Source organism: Balaenoptera musculus, chromosome 14 (genome assembly GCF_009873245.2).
Source record: "Balaenoptera musculus isolate JJ_BM4_2016_0621 chromosome 14, mBalMus1.pri.v3, whole genome shotgun sequence".
NCBI classification, from domain to species: domain Eukaryota; kingdom Metazoa; phylum Chordata; class Mammalia; order Artiodactyla; family Balaenopteridae; genus Balaenoptera; species Balaenoptera musculus.
Genome location: NC_045798.1, coordinates 74,223,989 through 74,236,837, shown reverse-complemented (window position 1 = coordinate 74,236,837; position 12,849 = coordinate 74,223,989). Strand labels below are relative to the sequence as shown.

The window sequence follows — 12,849 nt, the reverse complement described above, 5'->3', positions numbered from 1 at the left end:
GAGAAAGTAATGATGGCAACAGTCTTAGACCAGGAGGTCTAGAGTGCTGGGTTCTAGTTCCAAATGTGCGATTAATATTAACTACCTTAGAGTCTGTCATACAGAGTGAAGTAAGTCAGAAAGAGAAAAACAAATACAGTATGCTAACACATATATATGGAGTCTAAGGGGAAAAAAAAAAAAAAGGTCATGAAGAACCTAGTGGCAAGACGGGAATAAAGACACAGACCTACTAGAGAATGGACTTGAGGATATGGGGAGGGGGAGGGGTGAGATGTGACAGGGTGAGAGAGTGTCATGGACATATATACACTACCAAATGTAAAACAGATAGCTAGTGGGAAGCAGCCGCATAGCACAGGGAGATCAGCTCAGTGCTTTGTGACCACCTAGAGGGGTGGGATAGGGAGGGGGGGAGGGAGGGAGATGCAAGAGGGAAGAGATATGGGAACATATGTATATGTATAACTGATTCACTTTGTTATAAAGCAGAAACTAACACACCATTGTAAAGCAATTATACTTCAATAAAGATGTTTAAAAAAAAAAAAAAAATTAACTACCTTCTGAACCACCACCCGCCAGCCCCGGCCGGCACTACCACCAATTTGGGCTCACTGTAGAAAATAAGGAGGTAACTGTAAATATTTAATGTATTTCCAGCTTTGTGATTTTTTTTTTTTTTTTAAACACAGAGCTGGAAATTTTCTAACCTAGAAGTTTTTCAAAAATTCTTACTACTCAGATACCTAAAGAATTTATTCCTCACAGAAGAAAATTATCAAAATCAATACCCATTACCAGACCCATGAGTCAGCAGGAGTTTGGCTCCCTAAAAGGTAAGGCTGACTTGAGAAGACATTCAAGAACCACACCACCTTGACTTTACCTTTAGGTCTCTATGAATCCTTCAAGATGCTCAGAATCTCTAATTATGTACAGTTGTAGTAGTAATATCTGACTGAAAACAAAACCTGCATTTGGGGGTCCTAACGACCATCAACTAGAGGATACTTGGTTGGGAATAATTGGGACAGCTAAGAAGGCCACTCTGAGTTCATCTAAAAATTACTTATTTCAGGCTCCAGATTTAGATTAAGTAGAATTTGCTCTCCCCCCTCATTCTAAAACAGGCAGAATTTAGAACTTCCTGTCTGTAGCAGATGATTCAAAGAATTCTTTAAACTGTGTTTCTGTGTTAGAACAAAACATTTTTCACAACACCACTTTCAGTTTCCTTTGATTTTCTTATCCTTTTCAAAGAATAAATAAAACAAAAACACCTCTTTGTTCCTTCTCCCAATTTGTACCTCACCCTAGTACCCAGAAAAAAACAATTAAGTCTTTCCAACAGGTTATTCCTAGCACTGTCCGTCTTTGGTGTAGATACAGATTCTCCCCTCTCCGTGAGGGCTAAAGTCAGGAAAACCTGCCTAACTACAAAGGCCAGCTACTGTGCCGCCAGCTTCTCCACGACACACGCTCACCTCCACCGTCCTTAAAGGCCACTCCCAACGCAAGCGTCTTTGGTGCCTTCGCTGTTAACCCCCTACTTGTGTCTCTCTAGGCTCCTCCCCCAAGCACCTTCCATGGTTTCCCCTTGTCCCCAAGGCAGAAGAGCCCAGTGACAAGGGACAGGCTTCAAATTCTGCCTCCACCACCATTTCTTTTTTTTAACATCTTTATTGGAATTGCTTTACAATAGTGTGTTAGTTTCTGCTGTATAACAAAGTGAATCAGCTATACATATACATATATCCCCATATCCCTTCCCTCTTGCATCTCCCTCCCACCATCCCTATCCCACCCCTCTAGGTGTCCACCACCACTTCTGAGCTGGCAGACCTTGGCCAGGATCTTGGCCTGAGTTTCCCAACCTGCACCATGGGGATAATAGCACACAGCTCACCTCCATCGTCTTGGTACTAAATGCACGGAAAGGCCACCACAACTGATTGTGCTGTCTGCAGGTGTCAGCTACTAACACGTGGTCTGCCTTTCTGGAAATGTTCTGCCCTCCAACTTTCTGAAACATGCATCTCAAGTTCTTCAGCCCCTACCTCCCCTTCATTTATGCTTTTTACTATATAAACCATTATCTCATGGGAGCCCGAACTCAAACCTTTTCATACCTTTCTTCTATCATCTCTGTTCTATATTAGTTGCTGCCAGTCTAGACCTCCAGCTCAAACAGATCTGGGAGGCAAAGGACACCCCATGGGCAACACAACCCAAACTTGAACTCACTGTATCAACACCTCCACCTCCCAAATCATTTCTGCCTCCTGAATTCAGACTCTGAGAGACAGGAGTAACCCGTGGCAAGTAACCTCAGAGACCTTCCTCTGCTCCGCCCCCTCCATCGCGCCGCATTCTAATCGGGGACCAGCACACACACACACACACCTGGCCCTGACGCGGTCACCACCTACCACTCCCTCCCCAGGCCAACCAAGCCTCGGACCGAGGCCTCCTCCTCTCTCCTGCACTGCTGGGGTGGGGCCTCCCCTCTGACCTCCCTGCCTCCAGCATGAAAAGTCCTCATTCCATCCTCGTGGCGCTGGCCCAGGACCTCTGTCATTCAAAGTCTTTCTGCCTCTGCTGTCTACACAGGGAAGCCCAGGCTGGAATGGACGATATAAAACGACCTTCAGAAGCCTGGCCCTTGTCAGCCTCGTGGCTTCCTCCTGCTCTCCCCTGCCCACCGCACTCTCCCACCCCCACCTGCGGCACCAAGCTCTCCCAGGGCCCGTCCACACGCTGCTCCGTCGTCGGGCTCTCACGCTCTCACCCCAAGTCTCTGCCTGCCTTACAGGTTCTTACTGGTTTTCCTCGGTCCGGCCCAGCAGCCACCTCTTGCAGGGCTCCTCCCTGCACGCTCGGCACTAGGTGGCCCATTCACATTCCTGTCACAGCATCTGCAGGCTACTTCCCACTAGGTTTTCCTCTCCGGAGTCCTTCTCCCTCGGTCCTCCCAGTGCCTAGCGCAACGTCCGGTGCTTAGTAAACACGCAGTATCTGCTAAATGGATGAAATCATGCCCAAATTAACAATGATTCCCACTTCCCGGGCTTCCCCTCCCTCCCTCTACACATCACCATAACCTCTGTCAACTTGTTCTTCCTGATCCTGAACGCTATTTTATCCTCTAAAAAAAAACCAATCTGCTTCCAAAATCTCCCTATTTCATTGCTTTGATATTGCTTAAATACTTTCACTTCTTTAAAAGACACAAAAGCTGAATAACTTCAGATATTAAAATAACACCAATATTTCGACAGTCAATAAATCAGACAAATTATCATTAATGATAAGTTCTTTCTGCAGCTAAGATTTCAACAGAGATCTTTCGTACCCCTTTCCAAAATTTCCATTCTATTGTTGGTTGGTGTTTTATGGAACCTGAAGACAAATGTGAAAATTAAACTGCCAAATGCTTCTGAGGAGATTAGGAATAACTGCTGAAGGAAATAAAGGATATTTTACCACTTGCAGGTTCTTGTTTCCACTTTCGGCTAATTCCGATTAGTTCTGGGTTATAAAGCCTGTCATCCCGTTAGTGAGTGGTCTATTATCATGAACATCTCTCATGTGTCTTCAGATAACATTTGCTATGAGAAATTTACTTGGGAAGTCTTAACTGCAGCTGACAAGGCTAGATCTTTTTTGTGAGCTATGACCAGCTGAATTTACTTTCATTCTAACTTCTAATTCTTATCTACTTACCATATGAGCCAGCCATCCCACTCCTAAGTCCTTACCAAAAACTTATGTTCAGACAAAAACCTGTATGCAAATGTTTAGAGCGGCTTTATTCCCAATCACCAAAAACTGGAAATAACCCTAATGTCTTTCAACGGGAAAACAGAGAAACAAACCGTGGTACATCCATAGAGTGGTCTACACAACTCGGCAATAAAAAAAAAGAACCAAGTATGGATACAGAAAACAATATGGGTGCCTTTCAAATGCACTTTGTAAGTCAAAGAAGCCATTTGTATGGCATTCTGGAAAAGACCAAATATAAGGACAGAACAAATCGCTGGCTGCCGGGGGGGTTGGAGTGGAGAGAAGAGTCTGACTACAAAGGGACCGCAGGAGGAAAGTTTTTCAGGCAAGGGAACTACTCCCTATGGGTAGTGGTGGCGCGTACACAGCACTACACGCTTGTCAAAACCCATAAAACCGTGGGTTTTACTGTATGTAAATTTAAAAGTAAAAAAAAGTTAATTATTTAACCATGACATAGTTAAAGATTATACGCCAAATACAGGCATACCTCCTTTGCGCTTTGCTTTACTGCACTTCAGAGATACTGTGCTTTTTTTTACAAACTGAAGGTCTGTGGCAACTGTGCATTGTCAGGTGATCGTTAACATTTTTTTCAGCAATAAAGTATTTTTTAACAAAGATACGTACATTGTTTTTCTAGATATGCTACTGCACACTTATTACAGTATAGTGTAAACATAACTTTTATATGTACCAAGAAACCAAAAAATTCAAGTCACTTGCTTTATTGCGATAATCGCTTTCTTGTGGTGGTCCGGAAGCCAGACCCACAGTATCTCTGAGGTACTGCCTGTATAATTAACACCAAGGTGTGGATTTCCTTGACGCTAAGCAGTGGCTGTTGTTATTATTTTGTTGCTACTGTATTGCATTGATGAGGAAGAAATGTTAGGGGGACGGGGTGGGGGGCAACCCCAAGTCTTCCCCCCCCCTCCCCGTGCTGGCAACCTTTGCGAGGTTCCACAGGAGGGCAACCTCCGCTCCAGCTGTGAACAGCTAAATGGAGTTCCACCAAGGATATGGGAAAGGTTATTCAAAACCAACGGGAGACAGACGGTACCCCACAGCACAGCCCAAGAAAGCATTTCAAGGGAAGAAATACAGGCGGGGGGGGAGACTACAAATCCTGAAGTTCTAACTCATCCTAGTCAAAGGTATCAGCAGAAAATTCCATCCACGTGTTGGCTGCAGCATTCCTAGACCCTCCTTTAGAAAGGAGTCAAGGTGGGAGGTGGGTGGGGAATCTCTTTGTGAGAAAAGACAGCAAAAGACAGAGAGAGAGAGAGAGAGAGAGAGCGAGCAAGAGTTCTCCTAAACCAGGAGGCTGAGAGTTCTAAAAACCCTGGATCCAACGTTCTTTAACATGGAAAAAGTGATGCTAAGTAGGCAAATGATAAAAACAAGCAAAGGTTCACCACCCAGTGACGCTTTCTTTCCAGTGGACCCTCCTCAGCCAAACCCACACATTCTTCCTCCAGAGGGGACGGCCCGCCTGTCGTCCTTGGAGACTGCCCCAGGCAATCCCCAGCAGGCGCTGGGCTCCGGGCTCCAGGAGCAGCCCCGGCGCCAAGGGTGGGTGCCACCCTACTCCCACCTGGCTCTTCTGGGCAAGAGGATACTGCGGCTTCTCCGCACTCACATTCCCGAGCCCAGAAAACTCTGCTCCTCTCCGGGAGACCTGGGCCTGCCACATCCTCAGAGCCCAGCATGAGATCGCCACCTGAGACAAACCTCCAGCCAAGATGGGCTCCTGACTGCAGCCCTGGAGAACCAGCTCTCCGACCTGCAACGCTCTTTGCAGCTGAAAGTGGAAAGACGGGCCTGCGTGCAAAGCAAATGCTATTTGCCAGGCGCCTTCTGGGGGGAGGGGGAGTAACAAATCTAAAAACCACAGAGAGTAAACCAGAATGTTCTGGGACACGCCACGCCTCACAAAAAGGGCTTTTAAACGTCCTATCAAGAAACAGTCACTGCAGGGGGTTAGCTGTCAAAGTTAAATAAAAATCACTGACTTTCTAAAGATAGGAGTGAAGGACTCAATTATAAAACAGCTTATTGTAGTATTAAGCTAATTAAGGTTTATCACATTAGCCATCTGAGTTTTAGTTGGCACCAGAAAAGCAGGAACAGCATATCATGCAACGTGGATTGGGATCTGCTTTGCAAGCAGATTTCTGCCACATTCAGACACAGAACCTCTGGCAGTCAAAAATGTTGTAGAATTGAAAACCAATTTTCGCACAGTGATTTGTCAAGAATTTTGTTCCATCACATGAGCTATTTACTGGCCTCTCAGTCCGAGATTACATTTATCTCTATTAAATACCGCACAAAGTATTCTGAGCTAACCATGCCCTGTTGTTTCTCTTTTGCCAGTTTTACCACACGCCGGATGCTCTGAAATCATATGAAAAAAATTTCAACAATAAAACCCTTGCATACTTGACACCCTTCACTGCAGATATTCTGCCCACCACACAACCCATTCTAAGACCCTCGGCACTTCTGAAAAGACTGTTCTGCTGAATGCAAAGAGGAACAAAATACCCTCCACAGAGTAGGGGAGAAATTTGTTTTCAATCGTGTCTTCTATGGGCTCCTCTTGACTGTACTTTTACCAAACCAGAAGACAGAACTAGTTCTATCCGTTGTTGCGATCATCTTGGATTTGATTCTGGAACTGCTGGTTTCCTGTTTGGGGAAGTTGCAGCTCTTTTCACAAGGAACCCCAAGGCGAAATGTTTCGTATTCCCCTGTGAGGTCTCACTGCCTTTGTTCTTTACTTTGCTACCACTGATCACTGCTGCTTCTCTCTTCTCCTCTAAAACCTCTTTTGGTTTTGGAGGATGCATAAAAATGCCAGCTCAAGTCAAACTGTCATCCTTTAAGGCACTGGACATTTTCTACCATCCACTGCTGCAAAGCTCTGAGTTAACAGGCATCTTTGCACAGAGGGAGCCAGACTACCCAGTCTCCTCCTGGCACTGCATTAAGTATTCCATGTTAAAACGTGGGCCACAAATAATCCAACGGCAAACTCACGGTCAACACCCCACCCCCGCCCAAATCAATAAAAGCCATTCCACCACTTGACTTGGGGTGAAAAGCCTTTCAGGTTAACACACAGGGCAAGGTAAAAAGAAAGGTGATGAATGAACAAAAGGCAAATCTACCTTCAGGCTCCTCAAATCCCAAAAAGGTGGCTAGGCTGCCTGGATTTGGCAAAGTCCTTCCATTTTCCTGTAATCATCGGGAAAATGCTACATGTGTACTGCTTTAGTCTTATGCAAAACAGTGCATTCCCCACAAGGCCCTGACGCCTACCATTCTCTTAAACTTGCTTTTCAGGCCTGCCTCTTCTAAGTGACCAGCCACATGCGATTTAATGAAGTCATTCTGATTTCGCCTTGATAGCAACACTATCATAAAGTCACTCTAATCCCATTAAACTTGGCTGACGTCAAGAGTATTTCTTCTCCACTCTCCACCCAATATTATCTCCAGGGTACCAATGCACTGTCAATCTGTGTCTGAACGGATCTTTCAAATAAATATTTTAAATTCATGCTCAAATTATCATATCTCACCTTGTGAACCTTGACCTTTTTGGAAAGACTTTGGACCAATGTTCAGTTACTGTCACACGGTTGCATTCTCTGCAAATATGAAAGGGTTAAAAGCAGCCCCAGTCAACAGGCCTACAAGGAAAAAAAAGACAGCATGTATGCCTTACAGCATCACTGGAACGCATTTATGCTCATTTCCTAGAACAATATTGTTACCTTTTGGCCTTCATAATAGTCAGAAGTATCCCCAAAACCCTTTAGTAGCTTCTAAAAGGAAAAGCACAAAACAGAACATACCCTGCAAGAGAAAAAAAGCATGCAAAGTAGCATTCTCCAGCAACAAACAATCATTACAAATCCATCAGTTCATTTTGGTTTTGTTTTGTTAAAAACGTAGAGAAGGAGAGAGAGAGAGAGAGTGAGAGAGAGAGAGAGAGAGAGAGAGAGAGAGAGACTGCAGAAACCAAGTGTCCCCACCCTAGCAAGGCACATTTTTTTCTTTAATAAGGGTCATAAATCTCAGCTCCTTGTCCATCCCTTAAGCAAAAGAAAAAGGCAGGAAAAGCCCAAGTAATCTCAGACCTTGCAAACCTGCACATTTTTCCCCATCTTCTCTACACAGAATCTTCTAGGGCTCCATTAGTCACGTACCAGTGCTGTGTGGTGTCTAAGTGTGCATTCACATACTGTGTTGGGATGGTCCCTTCCTGCAAGCTCCTCTGCTTTTGGCTGCCATGAAGGGAGGAAGCTGCTATCCCACTGTAGTAGCTCAGTGACTGCATTGTGCTCAGGAGCTGATCTGCCTCAAACCAGTTTCAACCGGTTCTGGTCACCCTACATAAAAAGCTATGGCAAACCCTCGCTGAGTTGCCAACAAGTCCCTGAAAATCATCAGCACAGGGAGGATCTCGCTGGGGGTGGTTGCTCCCTCTTAGGTCTTGGTGAGGACGGGAAGGTCATCGTGGGTCCCCTCCACCGCCGCACGAGCACGCAGCCCTGGAAAAGCTCCCCTCACGAGCACCCCAGAGCCCCTCGGGCCCATCCCCCCTCCCGTCCACCCCAAAGCCCACCGCAGACACTGCTGCCCCTCCTTCTCCTTCCCCCACTTACCTCCCACAACCTGGCTCAGATCTTTGTGTACGTGTGTGTCAGTGTGTGTGCTCTGGGTTGGTGGCTGACAAAGAGCCCCCAGGAAAGCGATCTATGTGTGTCTGCTCACCCTGGCTGCGTCGGCGGCAGGGGCCGGCCTCGGCCTCCTAGCAGAGTGCTGCGGGCTCGTTGACCAGGCTCCTCTCTGCCTGTCACCCCCCCACCCAGCCCCCTCCTCCCGTTCCTCTCCTCTCTCTCGCAGCCCTGTCACCACCACCAGCAGCCCCCCAGTCTCCTCCTCCTCCTCCTCCTCCGACCTTCTCTTCTTTCAAGCACCTGGGGGGAGTAGTCCAAATCCCTTCACCTCGGGCAAGAAGTCTAGGGCTGCCCGGGGTGGAGGCGGGGGGCGGACTCGGGGCCAGTGGGGACAGAGGGGCACAGAGGGCCTTTTAAAAAATCCGCTGCGCAGCGCCAGCGCCGGAGGGGGGAGGAGGGCGAGCGGCGGCGCTCACGTGGCCCCCCTCTCGGAACCTGCGGGGCCTAGCCAGACCGGCTGGTCCTCGGCCCCCCCAAGGAGGCCGGCGGGCCGCGAAGGCCGGCCGTCCCAAGAGCCTGGGTGGGACAGGCCGCGGCCGTCAGGCCCAGGGCCGGAGCCCTCACGCGCCGGCCCCGACCGCAGGGCCGGGCACGAGGGGCCCGCGCCCCCGCCCCTCGCCGGAGCCCGCCCGCCGCCGCTTCCTCCGCGGCCTGCACCCCTCACTCGGCCCGGCCGCCCCCTCGCCGCCCCCCGCGCCCCGGGCGCACACCCACCCCCTGCCCGGGGTTGGCCTTCGCAGCGGTCAAGCCCGGGCGTCTGGGCCGCAGCTCGGATGACCTTTGTTCAGCGCGGCGCCGCCGGCGGCTGCTGTGGCTGCTGCTGCTGTCGTCGTAGCGGCGGCGGCGGCGGCGGCGGCGGCTTCCATGTTACGGGCGTGTCAGCCGCATTCCCGCTGCCGGGGTCGGGGTGTGCGTGTGCGGCGGAGGGGCCTCGCCGGCGGTGCCGCCGCCGATGCTGCCGATGCCGCCGCCGCCGCCGCCGCCCGGGCCCGCCCCGCTGCCGCCGCCGCCGCCGCCGCCGCTGCCGCGGCCTTGCGGTGCGCCCGGCCCGGGCCCCGCGCCTCCCCGGGCGCCGCGCTCTAGGCCGCACGGCGGCGGCGCGGCGGCGGCGGCGGCCCCGCCACGCCGGGGCCTACGATCGGGGTGCGGGCCCGGGCGGCGGCGGCGACACCGGCGGCTCGGCCCGAGCGGCGAGCGAACAAAAGGGAGCGCGGGAGAGGGGGAGGGGCGGCGGTGGGAGGAAGGGAGGATCGGGGAGAAGGAGGCGAGACGCGAAGCCCCGCAGCCCGCGGACGCGGACGCTCGGCCGGTGCCGACTCGGCGGAGGGAAGGCGAGCCGCGCGGACCTGCCAAGTCTCGCCCATATGCGGCCGCCGCATCGCGGCTTCGCCCCGGAGAGCGGGGTGGTGGTGATGGTGGTGCTGAGGGCCTGCTGCTTTTTCCAGCGGCATTGCAGGCTCTCACCCGGTCCTTTTCATGGCCCCAAGCCGCAACTTACTCGAGTGGAAGGAAGCAAGGCCTCGCCAAAGATGGTTGCAAAAGACCGCGAGCCTCTACCCAGGATCTTGAAGCCAAGGTGGTGTTTTGTTATCCTCGTAATGGTGGCCAATAAGTCAGAAGAGAGCACGCTATCTTCAGATGCATTAAATCTGGAATTCTCCTTGGAGGTGGAAGAAGGGGCTCTCTTCTGGGTAGTTAGTGGTTTGGAGCCCTTTTCGCCTTAAACTGAGCCACAAAAGAATGGAAGACACCCCCTGGGGTGGGGAGAAAGCCCTGGTGTAAAAGACACACGTTTTGCTTTCGGAGAAAAAGCCACTGGGGCCAGATTGAAACATGGCATGTTCAGTTCATGTAGCTTTTTTTTTTTTTTTAAGGGGGGAATGATATTGAGTAAACAAGATGTAATAGCTAGATCTTTAAATTCACGAAGGGAGATGTCTACAAATGTAACAAGCACATATTGTACATACAGCAGGTGGTCACAGACTCCAGAACACACACACACAAAAGATACATACATAAACCCCGTAAAGACCACAAAGGTGTATAACCGTTACCACGTCCGAGATGGAGATAATATATTAGCACCAGATCAGGTATGCTGTTATAAAGCCTTGCGTGCTGGTTCGTACAAGGTTCACAGACGTGCACAAGGTTGAAAGGTTTTTTAAAAAACGAGGAACCCCCAAATCAAGCGAATTGTGCTTACCCTAAAATAGGACAAAATGGAAGGATCTGAAAACAATGTCACCAACACCTCTGAAAAAGGCTCACTCCTGTTTGATCGGACTCTGAAGATACTGACATTACTCGAGGAGCCGTGAAGACTCCCAGCACAGGAAGCGTTTCTGTGCTTTATTTTTAATTAGATTAATTGGTTAATATTTGCAAAGTGTGCTGCAAAGTTTCCTTTTGTTAGTTTTTTTGGGGGGGGGAGGTTGTTGTGTTTTTTTGTTTTGTTTTGTTTTGTTATCTCTGTGCCTCTGCATTAACTTCCATCGAGGAAGCCATTGTTCTCTGTTATGGGGTCATTGTCTGATGTAAATTGGAAGAAGCATTTTTGCTATTTAAGACTTTTCATGTAAATGAACTGAATGTTTCACGGAAGAGTTGTTGGTCTTTAATTTCAAACAGCAAATTGTTTGGAGTTGCACGTAAATTGGGACACATATTTACACGTGTTTAGAAACAGCTATGTAATCTGCAAATTTTGCCAGCCACCGGATCACATTTATCAATGTTACAAAATGGTGAAATTGAAGCTCTTCTTCTTTTAGCCTGAAAACGGTGCCAGTACTCTGTGGGTTGAGTTTCAACTTTACCTGGGCTTGATTTCATTTGAAAGGAGGCCTTTTTTTCTTCTCCCGAAGGTGGGCCTTTATTAATATGCATGTAAAAACATTACGTGCATTGGAAAGGGTACAAGGCCTTGCTTATCTGAAATCTTGATCCACTACACATATTATGATGTATGGAATTTCATAATGTCCACACCATAGTAAATCCTAGCTTTCCTAGATTTATAATCTTTGTTTACTTAGAATACCTTCTTACCCCTCCCCCAACTCCCTTCTCCTAAGAGTTGAAAGCACAGCACAAAGTGTTTGAATGGTTTCAAGAATTGTGCTTCCAAAACTCAAGTCTGGATTGCTTATCGTAGAGAGCCTTCGGTTGTAGAACCACCTCACATGGCTTCAGAATGTCATATACTTTTTGAGCAGAGCTTTTTACAAAGCCCAGTAGTTTGGTCAAGCCTCGGAAATTAGTTTGAAAGCACAATTCATCATTTGCACAAACAGCAACAGATAACATTGCATCTGCTTTTTAAAAACCTTAACCAACCAGAAGTAAAAGATAATAACTTCTTGCAAATTATCTCAGTTCTATTTTTACAAAGAGGATTTCAGAGAAATCCCTTTGCCAGGTAGATCCGTAGTGAAAAGCAAAGCACCCATCTTTATTCTATGAAATCACTGAATTTCACAGCAGAAAAAAACAATTTTTAGTGTAAGTTTAAAAAAAAATAAATAGCACTACCCCTCTTCCAAAAAATTAATATAAAGGTTCATTCTATTATTGTACATATGTAAGGCTATCTTGGGCACCACTCTGCTTTGGGCAACAATAGAAGTAAAGAATGAAATAAACTATTATTTGACTGCTGTAGATAAGAAGGGGCAGAACAAAGAAATCATATTATTCTTCTGTCAAATAGAAACTGAAGGAATTCCAAATCCTTTGGGATTTTGTTGTTGCTGTTTTTATTGCTAGCTCTTAATGTCTTCGTTTTTTTCCTCCCATCAGTGTATTGCAAAATCCCAGCTTTTCTTTTTTGCTTTTTTTTTTTTTTTAAACCTTTTGTGGTTTGAATCTGACTTTGTAGGCGCATGTAGATATCAGTCTACACATCATACTTTTCCTCTGAATTCCACTATGAAATTGGGAAATTCCTTTGTTAGGCAGAGCACACAAAAGGTGTGTTCCTTGAGGGAAAAGAGAAGGAAAACAAAAGAAAAGCCTTTCTTTATCTCACCATCAAAAGGCCGGAAAAACCACTCCTTAAACTGACAGCCCCTGACTTGAGCTACATATTTTTTAGCTCAAAACTAAGACTAGGCCTAGGAGTTTATAGAGTTTCATATGTTAAATTTGTTGGCTTGTTTTCAAAGGAAGTATTACACTATTTAACACTAACATTACAATTTCAAGATCTGTAGCTGAGTGGCCAGCAAAGGGGGGAAAAAAAAAAAATCCGTCTTATGTCTTCAACAAAATATTGATAGAATCAGAATTTTTTAATATTTTC

General features: G+C 47.5%; 1 protein-coding gene across 1 annotated transcript in view; it reads right to left on the bottom strand.

Moving 5' to 3' along the window:
* The window catches only part of ZNF532 (zinc finger protein 532), a 108,779-nt gene extending 99,251 nt beyond the window's left edge, over positions 1–9,528 (bottom strand). The window contains 2 exon segments of the mRNA XM_036874786.1: positions 7,380–7,448; positions 9,322–9,528. The gene's annotated coding sequence lies outside the window, so the exon portion shown is untranslated.
* Positions 9,529–12,849: the final 3,321 nt, after the last annotated feature.